This window comes from Cupressus sempervirens, chromosome 4, assembly GCF_028749045.1.
Source record: "Cupressus sempervirens isolate cs-2001-9-10 chromosome 4, ASM2874904v1, whole genome shotgun sequence".
Taxonomy (NCBI): Eukaryota; Viridiplantae; Streptophyta; class Pinopsida; order Cupressales; family Cupressaceae; genus Cupressus; species Cupressus sempervirens.
Window position 1 is genome coordinate 169,432,078 of NC_143121.1, and position 17,192 is coordinate 169,449,269.

The following is a 17,192-nucleotide window of genomic DNA, read 5'->3' on the forward strand; positions in this document are numbered from 1 at the left end:
CCCATTATGTATAATTTATTCCCTAAATCATGCTTCATTGACATGCGAAGTTTTCCAATTGGTAAATATTTGCCACTAAATTTATCCATACCACCCTCTGTCAAAAATCATAAACCTGAGACTAGCACTCTAGTGTTTGATAAGGTGGAAGACATGGAGATAGAAGACAATGAGTAATGTGTTAAAGTTGAAGAGCCTACCCTTGTGAATAATGAACTTAAAGACAAGACTAGGATGAAGATTAGCAGAGACACCAAATATGAAGTTAAGTTGGAAAAAATTTCTTAGCTTATGAGGATAATTTTGTGGGGGAATTAGAGGGGTTTACCTTACATTACCCTCTGCATCATTTCTCAAGAAAAGAGATAAAGAAAGGCCACTTTGTAACACAATGAGAAGAGGAAGGGACTCATAACAGGATGCAAATCCTTCAAAATGAAGGAAGATCTGCTTGAAGGTTCTTCGTAAGAAGAAATCATGTAGGACATTGGAAAATGATGAATTTATTGATAAAACACCTTTCCAACACACCAAGGGATAAATATAGATATCTTTACAAAACCCTTGGTGTTTAGTTCCCTACCAAGAGTAGAAATAGGCACAAGCATACCCACAATATAGTTTCTTTGTAAATCATTCCCCATGATTTCCACCAAGGTTGATAAAACAAAAGTCTTCCAACCCAAAATGATTTCATGTAGCATTCATAAGGACAGTGAAAATAATATTTTTGATGAAGATTCTCTCTCATCTATTAGAGAATGAGAATCCTGGGTACCCATCAAGCTTTTGAAAACAAGAACGTACCCTAATACCTAGATTCCTCTACTCTAACACTACACACCTAAGAGGAACTGAATGTCTAAGATTTGGAATCGTGTGTGAACCTCAATCCTACTAAGGTAGAATATGCAAGCATGATGATAACCCTAAAGAAGAGGCTTCTCTCCTTAAAGAATCAAAGAAGTAGAAAAGTTAAGACAAGAAGAGGAGCACATAAAAAAGGAATAGAAAACCCAAGAAAAAGAATCCTAGTTACAACATGAAAAGGAGGCAACTCAAGCGAAGGATAGGAAGAGATTATGGGCCAAAAGACCATGCATTGAGGAAGAAGAGAAGAAAAAAGATTGGGCATGAAAAAATATCTAAAGAAAAGAACCGACAAGAGGATTCTCAAAGAAAAGTTTCCATGATAATAGAATAAAGATAGAAATACAAACTTGCAAAAGAAGTAGAGATCAATAGAAGGAAAGTGGGGCTAGAGAAATTGGCTTGTAGTCAAGTGGAAACAAGTCCTTTAGGAATAACTATAGACCCATATCCTAACATTTAGATTGCATAGTAAGGATTAGTAGATATCCTTAGGAATAATTCTCAAAGAGATAATAGTATAGTAGGAGGAACAATGTTCATCTCATAAGATGCCACAACTTTAAACCTTAATGCAACAACCCCACAAGAATAGTTAGTGATAGAATTTTGAAGAACATCCTTGGAAATATTGAAAGGTATCCCTTCATGATATAATGGGAAGTTTGGAGCTTCACAAGAAGGCTAATAAATAAAAAGACTCTTAATGCCACCTGAACAAATGAAGATAGAGAGACAGTTGCAGAGATTGTTTCTACACCTCTAAAAATTGACCTGTTGAAAGTATCTGCCACATATTATTGAATCAACCAAATAAAGTAAGGTAAAATGAATAAGTGGAGAGAATAATTAGGTGAGCTCAGTAAGGTGACCACCACCATGTGAGTTGAGATAGAGAAAGAAAAAAAAAGAATTTAAAGTTAAAAGGCCTAGTTGGAAAAATATGAGGTGGTTCACTAGAAGTTAGCAACTCATATTTCCTTTGGAACTATCGAAGAATCCACCCCTATATTTGTTGCATTGGAGTTGGGGTTGAGATTATAAAGAGAAAATTTGACATTGGAGACCAATGGAACTTTGGTCAAGTGAAGAAGTTATTATGTTTTGTCACCAAATCAATACACCATTATTATGAAGCTACACAAAAGCTCTAATAAATATAAGAGGAACTAAATACTTTCCCATACTACATCTTCTCTAATTAGATCCACCCATTGAAGCCTATTAATAAGCCCACCCACCTAATGCTTACTACTACCCATAAACTTATCAAATCTAAATCTTCGTAATCTTTATGTATTATTAATAAATCAACTAAATATATTTTAATTCTATTTATATTTAATCACATTTTAATTATCACACTCCATAATCATACATAACATTTAGTTAATTTCCAAATAGAAAAATCAAGGAGAATAAATTAAAGATGGTAAAATCAAGGAAAGAAACATTGATACGAAAAATGGATTGGAAAATCCGTCTTCAAGGAGCTCAAGAGCACGCAAAATCATAATGAGATAGAAATGAAGGTGACAACTAATACGAGAGAGACACCCATTCTTAACTATTCAAGACTTCAATTTGAAAAGACTAAAATAGGTGTGTGGTGTCAATGAATTTTTCAAAGTGGATCCCATTCACCGCTCATTGAATTTGTAACATGTAAAGAAAATAGAGATATTCTTCAAAGGAATACAACTATTCTGATAAAGATGAGTGGGGAATGGCTTAAACATCACACACTAAGCTTAATTCCTAGAGCAAAAGTGTTAAATAGTCAAAGTTGACTTTTTTTCCCAAGCTTAATTCTTCCCTTAGTGTGTGATGTTTAAGGGTGGCTGATGAGTGGTAGAAAATAATATAAATGAGAAGCATGTTGGAATACAATTCTCCCTATTTTGTTCTCACACTAGATGTCACCAATCAATCAATTCAATTTTTTTGTTTTTTTTGCATAGTGCTTCAGTCCCCATCGGTTACACATTGTCCCCAACTCCCAACTCACCTTTGAATGCTTCAAACATGTAAATAGGCCAAACATATTGTCAAATGAATCTCAAATCATACAGTCGATTCACTTAAGATGAACGACTTAGATTTAAGGTAATAGAACATCATGAGAAAGCAAGCTAGTACAGATGATCGATGGCTTTCGGATATGGCACTTAACATTTAGAATCCAATTGTCCTAATTTTTTACATTTGATTGGGAAAATGTATATAAAATATTATAAATTTAAACACCTTTTTAAAATTTTGTGTCTATTTTAAAATGAATGGTTTTGTATGTAGACATGAGGACAAATTTGACTTAATTTTGTGTCAAAATTTCCTCTATTTTATTTACCACACATATTTTTTTAATTTTTTTAAAATCACTTTATATTAAAAAATATACATTAATAACTTATAATTTTAAAATATATTTTATAGTTGTTTGAAAATTCTTAAAAGAAAATAAAATTAAAATGGAGTCTAGTCTGGGAGCTCCTTGTAGTAAAGTAACAATAATTGGATCATAGATTATTCATAGTGTTGTAATGTGCTATAGAAACATTTAAAAGTTATGTGGTTTTCCTTTTACTTCAAATGAAAAACATGTTTTTGTTAATGAATTATTATTAATTATTTAAGTGTCTGGCCATCCTAGCCACCCTTAAACATCACACACTAAGGATAAAATTAAGCTTGGTAAAAATAAGTGAACTTTGACTATTTAACACTTTTAGTGTTGGAATGAAGCTTAGTGTGTGATGTTTAAGCCACTAGTCCATCCCTACCTACTTAGCATGAATCTTGAATTTTCCAAACAAGTAATCATGCATAATTGTTATCCACTTCTTCCCATGTAAATATTATGAACAAACTTTACCATTCTATTACTCAAGAAAACTCCCTTTGTTATAAATTCTAAGGGTTCTAGGTAGATGGGCATACTCACACTCAACAAATATTGAGTAGCACTATTGTTCAATTCTACTCTCTATTTTGCAGTCTATGATAACTCAAAAAAATGGGCTAGATTTTCTATTGGCGTTGCTAAAGGTGTGCTTGGAAAGCTTGGTGAGATTGAAACAAAGAAAGCTTGGGCTAAGACATCTCTCTTCCTCAACTTCAAAAGTGATTTCAAATGGCTGGACAAGAAGGTCAACAAGATTTGTGGTTCTTTGCAAGTTGTAGATGAGCAATTTGAGCACAATCAAGATGTGAAAGAATGGCTATCAAAAGTGAGGAATATTATTTTTGATGTTGAAGACATAATTGATGAGTGTGTTGTTGATCATTTTTATGTACAAACACTAGTATATCATGTGCATTCAAATGTATGCAATTAGTCTTTTAGTGTAAGATTGCAAAGAGGATTAAAGATCTCAAAGATAGGAGCAATGTTTCTTTTCAAGGGGCACATATGCTCAAGCTTTTCCATGATCTTTATAGATCATATAGATCATGTTGCATAAGCTAATAAGTTTGAATTCTCCATTTCTGGCTAGGTCATCAACTTTCAAAATCAACACAATAAAGGTTTAATTGAGCTCTTTTAACATCTTTCCCATTCTGAAAAAATCCCTCATAGCATGGGTTAGATCATATATGACAACCTCCAAAAGTTCTTGGAAAAATGCTCGGGGAAATCTGTCAAGTCTTAGTGCTTTGAATTGCTCCATAGAAAACACAACTTTACTTTCTCTTTTGTAACCTTCATAAGGAGGTCCTTATTAAACTTCTCATCAATGAAGGGATTCATAATCCTTAAGATTTTTTCCTTCACATTACTATTGCAATTATGAGGAGGTAGATTATAGATTTCAAGAAAGTAGTTTCACATCTTTAAGTACCTAGCTAGTGTTATCCAACAACTTACTTATTGTATTTCTCTTCTTCTATTTTGTGGTCATCTAATTTGAATTAATGAAGTGGGCTACAAACAAGATATCTGGTGAATTAACTACTTGTGATACCAATGTTCAAATTCTAAAAAATCTTGCAAAACTCAAAAGAGTTGTATGCAAACCAAAAGCCATCTTATTCATTGAAAATTAAAGAATACATACAATGGTGGAATACCAACAACCACTATAGCCATGAATTCAAAATGTTTATGTGGGGTAAGTGCACCAAGTTGTGGTGCCAAAAACATGACACACAACAACAATTTTTTAAATTCCAAAGCTGCACACGTGCTTTTTAAAATCTTAAATTTTTATATATGGGTTGCAAACCCGTGGCCCATTTCATTGTATTTTGTTAAACATTCTTTCCCCTTAAAAGTGCACATGCAGGTTGCAAAACTTGAAGAATTTTGCCATCTGCCTCCTCAAAATGCCTCCTCATCATCAAAGATCAAGATTGAGATCACGTAGTATGTTTTCCACTCTTGTTTTTGCATTTTTAAATATTTTTTTGCATTCTTTTGTAAGTTTTTACATTGTTTTGTAGGTTTTTTCATTTTTTCTTTACATTTGATTTATTTATTTAGATTGTAATTGGTTTTTTATCAGAAAATGTGAATAATGAACCGCCAAATCCCCAGCCGGATCAAAAAAATCAAAATGAAAACCCTCCACAAGATCCAAATCAAAACTTGCCACAAGAAGAATAAGAAATTCTGCAACCTCCATCGATTGGAAGACCTCCTCTTGGAACCCAAGACAACATAATGAATGAAATAGAAAGAGGGTAAAATGAATTAGAAGCACTCATTGGTAGGTTGAAAGATTGTGAAAAAACCAATCCGATGAGAGCATAATTGGCATCCTCCCTTGAGTCCATTATGACCCACGTGGCTTTTGTTAGTAGTCAGTTGGATATTTGGCGTGTTAAGAGGGATGAAAAAAGAAGCTATTATACAAACAAATTATCCTATAAAGATGTAATAAAAAGAAAATAGAAAAAGTTAGCATTTGGGCATTGTTGAAAAAGAATAGAGAACAAGACACTGTTAAGCATACAACTAAAAGGTTCCCCATCTATTGGTGCATACATGATGATATTAGGAATAACTTTTGGGATAGGCAGCAGATGGTCTTTGATGCCCCTCCTTGCAATAATCACAAGGTTCCAATGTATTTCTTAAGAAATTGTACTGTGAATTTTTCCTTGGGGAGATCCCCAATTATTTTGATATATTAGAATCTTAGGGTATAGGTGGGAGGTCATCATTTGAGAGGCTAGGGGCACATCATGGCCCTAATGTAGTTAGGATGCCTTTTGTCAAGCCATAGGGTGAGTATGTGATTATTTCTTCATTTTTGAAGGAACATGTAGAGACTAGAAGTCTAGGGACTATTAATGCCTTGACGTAGACCCTCATTCATTGTGCCAGTCCATTAGTTGAGGAGGAGCCTTCTGCGTGTCATAGCCAGATGTGCACATCATGTGGATCCTTATGCACATTTGGCAGTCATGTTGGAGATAGTATGGATAATGGGCTAGTCACTAATGAGTTCCTAAGTGACACATTTGACATTTGATACACAGGTAAATTATAATTATAATAAACTAATTTGATCACATTTCGTATGTATACTGAATGACTAATTAATTAGCATGTATTGATATTGTTCAAAATTCAGGGTAAGAGTGTTGGTGGCCCTAGTACAGATTCCCCAACCCCATTTTAAGTCTTGTCGATGAGTCGAGAGGTACATATTGATTTAATCATTTAAATTAATACCTATATTTATTAAGTAATCATATGAAGGATTTCCAAATTTTTTTTATCCATGTGCATCAATTCTCTACTGGACCATTGACATTCACAAGGGACTCTGAGCCTAGGCATGATATGAGCTTCGTAGAGGTACATTTGTTTCATGTTAATTTAATTCATTTGATTATATTTTTTTCATGTTTCATGTTACATGTAAATTATATTATATGACATGTAGTTGTTGATGTCTAAGACTCCTCCTCATCTTTTCTAGTCTAGTGATCATGGAGTTGCTGCAACGATGGCTAGTTGAGAGCCATTGACTGAGGTAATAGTTTTCTTAGTTTTAGTCATTGTTTATAATAGTTAGTATTGAAATTTCAAATGTTATTTATAAGTGATTATATTGATTGAATTTTTGTAGGGCCTTATTACACTTGATCATTTGTAAGCCTTTGAGGTGGATTTACAGAGTGACTATTTGATGGTGGTAAGAGAATAATTAATTTTGTGTGCACATATATTTGATTACAATGTATAATAATTATTGATTCATATCTACTTTGTTTGTATCTTGAGAGCCATTGACCGAGGTAATGATTTTCTTAGTTTTAGTCATTGTTTATAATAGTTAGTATTGAAATTTCAAATTTTATTTATAAGTGATTATATTGATTGAATTTTTGTAGGGCCTTATTACACTTGATCATTTGTGAGCCTTTGAGGTGGATGTACAGAGTGACTATTTGATGGTGGTAAGAGAATAATTAATTTTGTGTACACATATATTTGATTCCAATGTATAATAATTATTGATTCATATCTACTTTGTTTGTATCAATTTGAGTTAGAGAAGAGCCTAAGCAAGAGGATGAGTGAGCGTATGAAGAAGACCCCATCATCCCCATTATCTCCCTTCACACAACGACCAAAGACCTCTAGCGATTTTTTTCCTTCTCCTCATGGGAAGGAAAAGATATAGTTGATAGACACACATGTATAGGCATTAGTGGACATATATGTTGGATTTTATGTCAGTGGACATATTTGATATATATTTGATGTATGACATATATTTTATGCATGACATTATTAGACTTTTTGACATTATTGGTTAATATATGATATGTTTGTTCATGTATGACATTATTGGTTATCATAATATATGATATGTTTGTTCATGGATGACATTATTGGTTATCATAATATATATATATATATCTTCTTTTTCTTATTTATGTTTTAAGTACATTTCATGTATTTCCTTTTAATGTAATTTGCATCCAAAATGATGCAGAGTGCTCACACCAAAAGCTAGTGGATTCCCAGTAGGAACACTTTTAGGGAAAACTACCTTTCCCACCTTCCTAAGTATCTTCAAAGACTCTTTCCAACTTGGTTACAACAATGAAAAACCTTCTACCAAACTTCACAAAACTTCTTGATCACTTTCCCTATTCAAGACTTGGGAAGTAAGGGAAAAATGAGAAAATTTGAGAAATGGATCATAATCAACTTCTTGCTTCAAACCTTAGACACTTAAAGGAACACCTAATAACTATCTCACAAACTTTGATATGTCATCTATTCCATCCTTCCAAGATATTCTTTAACATCCTATGAGTGAAAATAATCTTCCAACATCTTATGACTGTATTTTCTTTGCAACATGTAATTTTTTATATTTTTGGACAACTCTTCTCAAAGGGAAATGATTATGTTTCAAACCTATGAAATGGCTATTAAGATAACCAAGAAGATCCTTAACATCCTCCACTAACTCTATTCAATGATAAAATGTAGCTAAAGTGGTATTTCATTATGAAAAAGTACAAGTTTGTTGTTTCAAATAGGAGGTAATGATGTTTGACAATAACTCAATGATCCTATATACAAGTTTAACATTAGTAGTGATTCCTTTCCATATAAAAAAAAAATTAATAATCACCAAAACCTTTTGTCTCCTCTAAATTCATAAAGGGTATTTTCATCATTTGATATCCATTCTAACTGATTACTAGTTGGTTTGATTGGTTACAAGGTTAATTTCAATGTTTTTCAAAAAATTGCTAAAATTGTCAAAAAGTTGTAAGCAACTTTTATTGCAAAATCCAATATTTGCACTAACTCTTCCTAGAACTTAACCAAGTGGTTTTTGGTAACACATAGGACATATATAAGATGTAATAACTCCCAAAACACTTATTGAGTCAATTATTAACAACAACAACAACAAAAAAGAAAATCACTAGGACTAAGGCAACTTGGGGTTATAGGTGACCTCAAGTTCCTTGACCGTACAAGAAAGGATTACCTTATTACCATAAAAAAAAAAAAAATTCAAAATAAGGTTTATGATTGCCCCTTTACCTTCTATCATGAGTCTCCATCATTGGATGAGATGACATATCTAGTTGCTGCTGTCAAAGATCACTGGCCTATGGCATTTAGTGACTCTTAGGGATTATTTGGTTCGGCATGCCCAAGAATGTTATTGTGCTTAGTAGGATGGGAAGAGCTTGGGGCTAGGGTTTACCCAGCCACTAAGAGCTAATAGAATAGGCAATTTGATCCTTCGAGGAATGGTGAGAGAGATTTGGCAGTTGGCAACTTTGTACTAGCCAGCACTACAAGTTTCAACATCACCTGAGATGGGGTTGTAAAATCAAAATGAGATAAGATCTCCAAAAAGTGAGAGATGTTATTTTAGGCCTCTACAATATGGTCCTATAGCACCTACAATCACATCCATACCTCACATGAGCTCTGAGATATGCCCCATCAAAGATCGCTACCCTATGGCATTTAGTGACTCTTAGGGATGATTTGATTTGGCATGCCCGAGAATGTTCAAGCACTCAATGGGATAGGAAGAGCTTGGGGCTAGGGTTTACCTAGCCACCCTAAGCTAACAAAGTAGATAGTACAATCCCATGATGAATGGTGAGTGAGATTCAATAGTTGGTAACTTTGTACCAGTAAACACTACAAGTTTTAGCATCACCCGAGATGGGGTGGAAAAATCAAAATGGAATAAGATCTCCAAAAAATGAGAGATTTTATTATATGTCTCCACAACATGGTCCTATGGAACTTAGAATCACATCCATACCTTGCACAAGCTCTAATATATGCCCCATCAACAATCATTGCCCTATGGCATTTAATGACTCTCAGAGATGATTCAGTTTGACATGCCTAAGAATGTTCAAGCACTCAATGGGATAGGATAAGCTTGGGGCTAGGGTTTAATCGGCCACCCAGAGCTAATAGAATAGATAGTTTGATCTCACAATGAATGGTGAGGGAGACTCAGTAGTTGGCAACTTTGTATTCGCCAAAACTACAAGTTTCAACATCACCTAAGATGGGGTCACAAAATCAAAATAGAATAAGATCTCAAAAAAAGAGAGAATTTATTTTAGGTCTCCACAACATGGTCCTATAGCACCTATAATTGTATCCATACCTCAAACGAGCTCTAAGATATGCCCTATCAAAGATCACTGTCCTATTGTATTTAGTGACTCTTAGGGATGATTCAATTTGGCATGGCCAAGAATGTTCAAGTGCTCAAAAAGATGGGAGGATCCTAGGGATAGGGTTTACTTGGCCACTTGGGTCTAATGAAATAGATAGTTGCATTGCATGATGAATTATGAGGGAGATTTGACAGTTGGCAACTTTGTACTGGCTAACACTGCAAGTTTCAACATCACCCGAGATGGGGTTGCAAAATCAAAATAGAATAATATCTCCAAAAATAAAGAGAGGTTATTATAGGTCTTCATAATAAAGTCCTATATCACCTAGAATCACATCCATACCTTGCACGTTCTCTGAGATTTTCCAAATCAAAGATTGATGCCCTATGGTATTTAGTGATTCTTAGGGATGATTCAGTTCAGTGTGCCCGAGAACATTCAAGTTCTTAACAATATGGGAGGAACTTGTGGTTAGGGTTTACCTAACCACTTGGAGCTAACAAAATAGATAGTTTGAACTCATAATGAATGGTGAGGGAGATTTGATAGTTGGAAACTTTGTATAGGCCAATAGTACAAGTTTTAGCATCACCCAGGATGGGGTTGCAAAATCAAAACAAAAAAAATATCTCCAAAAAGAAAGAGAGGTTATTATAGGTCTCTACAACATGGTTCTATAGCACCTAGAATCACATTGATTCCTTGTATGAGCTTCAAGATATGCCCCATCAAAGATCACTACCCTATGGCATTTAGTGACTCTTAGGGATGATTCGATTCAACGTGCCCAAGAACATCTGAGTGCTCAATTAGATGGAAGGAGCTTGGGGTTAGGGTTTACTTGGCCACTTGGAGCTAATAGAATACATAGTTTGATACAATGATGAACAATGAGGGAGATTCGACAGTTGGCAACTTTGTACTGGCCAACACTACAAGTTTTAGCATCACTCGAGATGGGGTTGAAAAATTAAAATAGAATAAGATCTCCAAAAAAAGAGAGAGGTTATTGTAGGTATCTACAACATGGTCCTATATCACCTAGAATTTTATCCATACCTCACACAATCTCTGAGATATGCCCTATCAAAGATTGCTACCCTATGGCATTTAGTGACTCTTAGGGATGATTCAATTTGGTGTGCCTGAGAATGTTTGAGTGCTTAATGGGATAGGAGGAGCTTGGGGTTAGGGTTTACTTAGCCACATAAAGCTAATGGAATAGACTATTTGAACCCATAATGAATGGTGAGGGAGATTTGGTAGTTGGCAACATTGTACCAGCCAACACTACAAGTTTCAACATCACCCGAGATGGGGTTACAAAATCAAAATAGAATAATATATCCAAAAGAAGAGACAGGTTATTGTAGGTCTCCACAACATGGTCCTACAACACCTAGAATCACATCCATACCTTGAATGAGCTACGCGATATGCCCCTTTAAAGATCATTTCCCTATGACATTTAGTGACTCTTAGGGAGAATTCAGTTCGACATGCCTAAGTGTTCGAGTGATCAATGGGATGGGAGGAGCTTGGGGCTAGGGTTTACCTAGCCACTCAAAGCTAGTAGAATAGATATCTCAATCCCACAAAAAATGATGAGAGTGATATGACCAAGATATGTATGCCTAGCCCACTTTGTGCAAGATATGAGCAAAAGTTGCTAATTAGGCAAAATTGGGTCTTTTTGAGTTTTTTGTCAAGATAGCCTAGGATTAGGTGTTTTAGTTATTTTTTAATAGTTTAGAACCTTTCCCAAGTCCTAGAAGTGAATTCTAGTGACTACCTTTATAATAGAGTGACCAACAGTTGGCCTCACTCCTCATGCCTTTTCTTTTCTATTGAGAAAAGCTTAATATACAGAGGAATATATATAGACCAAAATTGCTGCTACATCTATTAAATATATAGAGGAAGATATTGAAAGCCTACTTGATAGAGAGATTAATCTAAGAGAAAAGGACATTTTAGAAGAAAATGGTTATCTTGGTGCCATTCGGGGTAAGTTAATTACTTAGGATGAAGAGAAAAGACCTACAACTATAGGGAAAGAGTGTACATGTTCATAGACACAAAATTTTCAGATAGAGAAGTAACAAATGCTATAGAATTATCCATAGAGCAATTTGAAGTGAAGCTTCAAACTGGCTCATTACTAGGCAAAGAGTCTAGTTATGCACTTCATTCTAGCACCACAGATGTTTCATTAGAAATGCCTATTCATCAATAGCCTTGCATTTACTAGACTTTGGAAGCTAGGATACTCAAGTTGGGCATGATCCCTCAAAGTTCTCATTGAAATATATTAATGATCTTAAAAAAACAACAAAAAGCTCATTGCCACCTTTAAATGGAGACTTAAGTTTAAATGGATATTTTTAGTTCCCAAACATGTCCCAATCAAGTAGATGACCAAGATGTTGCTTGAGTAAAGGGGATATTAGTTTATTAAGGTATCTTTATGATCCCACTTACATTCAGTTACTATTTTTTGAGTGGCTAGCTAGCTGCTTTGGTGTGGGATTTCTTTAATATATAATGTCCCTATACAAGTACATGCCATTTTTTGTAAACATTTTCCATTGTAAAGGATTAGTGAGCAATATTTGTAATGTCCATTTTTGGGAATAAAGAATATAACTATTAAAAAAGCAAAGATTCCATGAGCTATTGTAATGGAGATTATGTGCAATATCATTTTTCTAATTCTGATTTGGTCAATAATACTACATACATATGTAAGAATAATTTGGTTCATCTATATATCTAGTTCTTAATTGTCTGACTATTATGAATGACTTATTGCCTTTGGTTTGGAAAAATCTTTGTTGTATACAATACTCAATATTGGTATTCCTTTATATTTTTTATTGGTTAATGTTCATATATGCATATAGATCCTTCAATGATGTTCCTTTTCTTTATTGGATGCACTTGCTTTAGATTCTCAGAATGACTATTTATTACCTATTAGAGGGTTGTGTCTCTTTGGCATCTCATCAAGAGTAACATCTCTTCCATGCATCCCCTACTCTCTCTCTCTCTCTCTCTCTCTCTCTCTCTCTATTCTATCTAATGAACCAACTCTATCTACTCTACATTTTAATGTCTCAAGTATTGCCTCGTGGTCTGACTCACATACTTTCCAAAGAGTCTTATTATGTGGTTTTCCACAATATTTTATCAAGTGGACATTTGATGCGACAACAAGGTTTGAATAATGAAGAAATTTCCTCTCTATTTACCAATCCTCAAATAACCAAAAGTTAGGTTTCTTCATAGAGTATTGCCTAAGCCATGTGTTGGTTACAACCATGACACCGATATGGTACTCTAAACCTTCACCATCTATAACTGAGTGATCCAATTTTTTTTTGGCTTGGACACAATAACACAAATAATAATCTATCCCTTCTTCATTGTCTTTAGGTGCAATAACAAAAAAAACATGGCATGCAATGATAAATGTACAAAATGTAGTTATATATATATATATATATATATATATATTACTAGGTTTCACTAGATTAGACAAGTAGTCAAAGTCAATGGATGAATCTATCTCTACCATTTTCAGTGCTTATGGGGGATGATAGGTGTCAATTGGATCTAGAACTTGTATATCCCATTTGTCCACCCATTCAATCGACTCACACTTATCCCCATTTTCCTCTACATATGATGGACAATAGAACACCATTTTTTGTGTGTGGATACTACATGAACTTGTATTAGAGCTTCTAAAAGAGTGTAACTCACTTGATCTAGTTATTATGCAAAAATACTCATATCGTGCAATGTTAGTATTATCTATCAACCAAAAAAATCTATGAAAAATAGACTCACCTTTCTTACCTGGACCCATTTTAGTGTTACACCACTGGACGATGGATTTTGCATCTATCAATATTGCTCCATCTTTGTACTTTATTTCTTCATGAGCTAAGGCTCTTTTGATGCATGCCCCTACACCATCATGCTCTCCCTTTAAATGATTGGCCTCTATGGAATTTCACATACATTGAATTATAGATAACCTATGCATCTTGCTCAACCAATAAAACATCCATGATATTCCATATATATTTTGAGATGCACAATTGTCTAACTAAATAATGTGTTGATGATATGGTATGCCCTATTAGCCAAATATCCATAAAATAGTTGAAAACAACCATGTACAAACTCCATAGAATGTGATTCATCATCACTGATGTAAAAATAGTACTCCCTCAAAATCTTCCTTTCATCCTCTGTACTTGTAGGTGAATGCATGAATGTTATGTGAACAAATATGTGTAGATGCCTAAATTTGATTACATCACTAGGTAATCATATTTAGTTATCTCCTAAGTCATTATTGATTAAATATTAATTAATTAATTGTCATCTCCTAGTTAATTAATTAATTTAATTAACTATAGTCCAATTGATAAAATAAATGATAACCCAAAATTAATTTATCAATTAGATCCCCATTCCTCTATTAAATTAAATAAATCCCCAAATCTATTTAATTTAATCCCACATGCCCCTCTTTATTAAATGAATTATTTAATAAAATATTCACATCCATAAGACCTACCTTTACCCCTAATCCAACCCATTCACCCATACTAACCTCACTTAGCCTCCTAACTAGCCCATCCCATTAAAGATGCTTAGCCAGTTGCCCCCTAACCCCCTTTTCTAAGTAAGTCTAATCCCCCTCCTAAACATGTGCACAACTTTAAGCAAGGGTTAAGACTTGCTAACCCAAGCCAAAGTAACAAGTCTCCCTTATCCCCTTCCATCCCTATCCAAGAGCATTAATAGTTCTCACATGCCATTAATGACTCTTACATCCCTCCTTATGTCTCTTACATCTCTTTTACACACTCATCCTCCCTCATTACTCCCTTTTACCAACCATTATCCCATCCCCTCACACTCATCCTCCTTGTGACAAGTTTCACTCCCTTATTGACTCTAAACAAGCACAATCCATGTGTTTCCCTTTGAAAGAATCTTAGCCCTCCATCACCATTCTTCCATCCTTGCATCCTAACCATCCATTTCACTACCCCTTAGCCTATAAATAAAGCCCTTCCCCCACACAATCCAATCATCGACTTTTACGCAAACTTATAATGCTATTTTTAGAGCCTAAAAACTACAAAAATACCATCATAATGTTGAAATTCATCCATGCCCCCGTTGTTGAAAACCTCATCCATATACACACTTGGTAACCCACCCCCCCAGCCCCCAACACCTATTGGAAGCTTGAGCACAACATGAACATACATCCTCATCCATCAGGGACACATCCACATCATCATAGGTTATACTAAAAGGAGCCTATCATTCTTGGTTTGCCTTCTTTCTTGGTGATAATCTTGGTCCTATCATAAGTGTTAGCTTATTTAGTTTGTGTGAATGTTTTTATTAGTTAGTATCCTCTATTACACAACTAGATTAGGTGATACATTTTGGCATGTCTAGTGGGACTCTGCATTTGGGTCATTCTAATCATATTTTTACACTTATTTTGTAAACTAACCAAACTGACATATTATAGTTGTTTGTGTATGTAGTTCATTTCTTAATATTATTTGCAGGTACCAAAATCCCAAATCAAGAAGCACATTCTTGGCCATCCAATGAAATTCGTATTAAAACACCTTGGAAATACCATGAAATCGCAATTCGACAGCCGCAAAATTGTGATCCTATAGTCGCGAAATTGCTAACCTAGCCACAAAATAATGATTGTTTACTAGCAGGAATGCAAATTTTTAGTAAAAACCCTCCCCATCAATCTTGCTAACCAATCCTCCTAGGGGAATGCAAGTTTTTACTAACAAGATAGTTGTAAAATCTACAAGAATGCTTAACCAAAATAGCTGAGCCTAGAAATCTAGTTTTATCTTTTCGTAATCAATCCCGCAGATAAACTTGCTAGCAGGAACACATTCCATAAACTTGTGGGATCACTCTTTCGCGGGATCACACTGTGAGTATTTTTCCCATGGCCTGCTTTTTTATTGTTTTCACTAGTCTCTATACCACGATCTCACACTCTTTGAGTACATTCATGGGGTCATTGTTTTACTCACAGGATCAATTTTTTACTTACGAGATTGTTGTTTTACCTACGAGGTTGCTGTTTTACTCACAGGATCATTGTTTTTCAATTTTATTTTTTTAAAATAGTATAAATCAAATATTGAATTTTTGTGGTTGTGTAGGATAGGGGTAATTCTAAGCATTTTTATGCCTATAAAAAAAGAACAAAGAAAGTTAAATTTTTTTTCCCATAGCTAAACTTTGATTTTGGGGATTTTTGGGTGACTAATCAATTTTTTTTTTTGTAGCATTGTAGATTGGAGCATCCTAAAAGGCTAACCATGTCTTTTGTAGGTTTTCTTAGAATGAACTAGCATGTTTAAACAAATATTTCATTGAATGAATGTCACTCAAATCAATCTTGAATTCCATGGACTAAAATCAAGTGTTTGATTGGAATGAATGATTAAAACAACAAAACTAATCTTGAATGCCAAGGATTGAATAATCATTGCTATACCTCACACTTCAACTTTGGGGCTTAAAAGGAAATCACTCAATCTTGAATGCATAAATGAAATTGACTCGTTAACTCATTCCTTATCAAATTTCTCATGTTGATGATGCTCGAATTTCTTATGTTGACAAATGCTCACTTTTTATTATGCTGACGACGTTGTCAAGTTGGAAAGAATATTGCATATCATAAACACATATGTCTTCAATAGTAGATTACAATATCTAAATCATCAATTGGAAACAAACAAGTGTCTTTTAAACCCAAGATCACTTATGTGGGCTTGTTTTACACATTTTAGGAGGCCTACTTGGGGATTTCATCACCCCTTGGGATGACCTCAACTCTAGCATTCTGGTGGAGTATAAATATCGAGAGGTGAATCAAAAGACACCTCTCTTGGAAGCATAATTTTTTCACTCTTGGCTAAGCCCCAAAGAACTTTATACCTTTGGGAAGTGAAGGTAGAGATTTGGATTACCGTCTCCTCCCAGCTATGTGGCATTATTTTATATCATCTATAGATCTAGGCCTTGCATACCTTGCATATATTGATGACACCCCTAGCTGAGCTTGTATATCCTAGTAAAGCCTTATAGGGTTATTGATG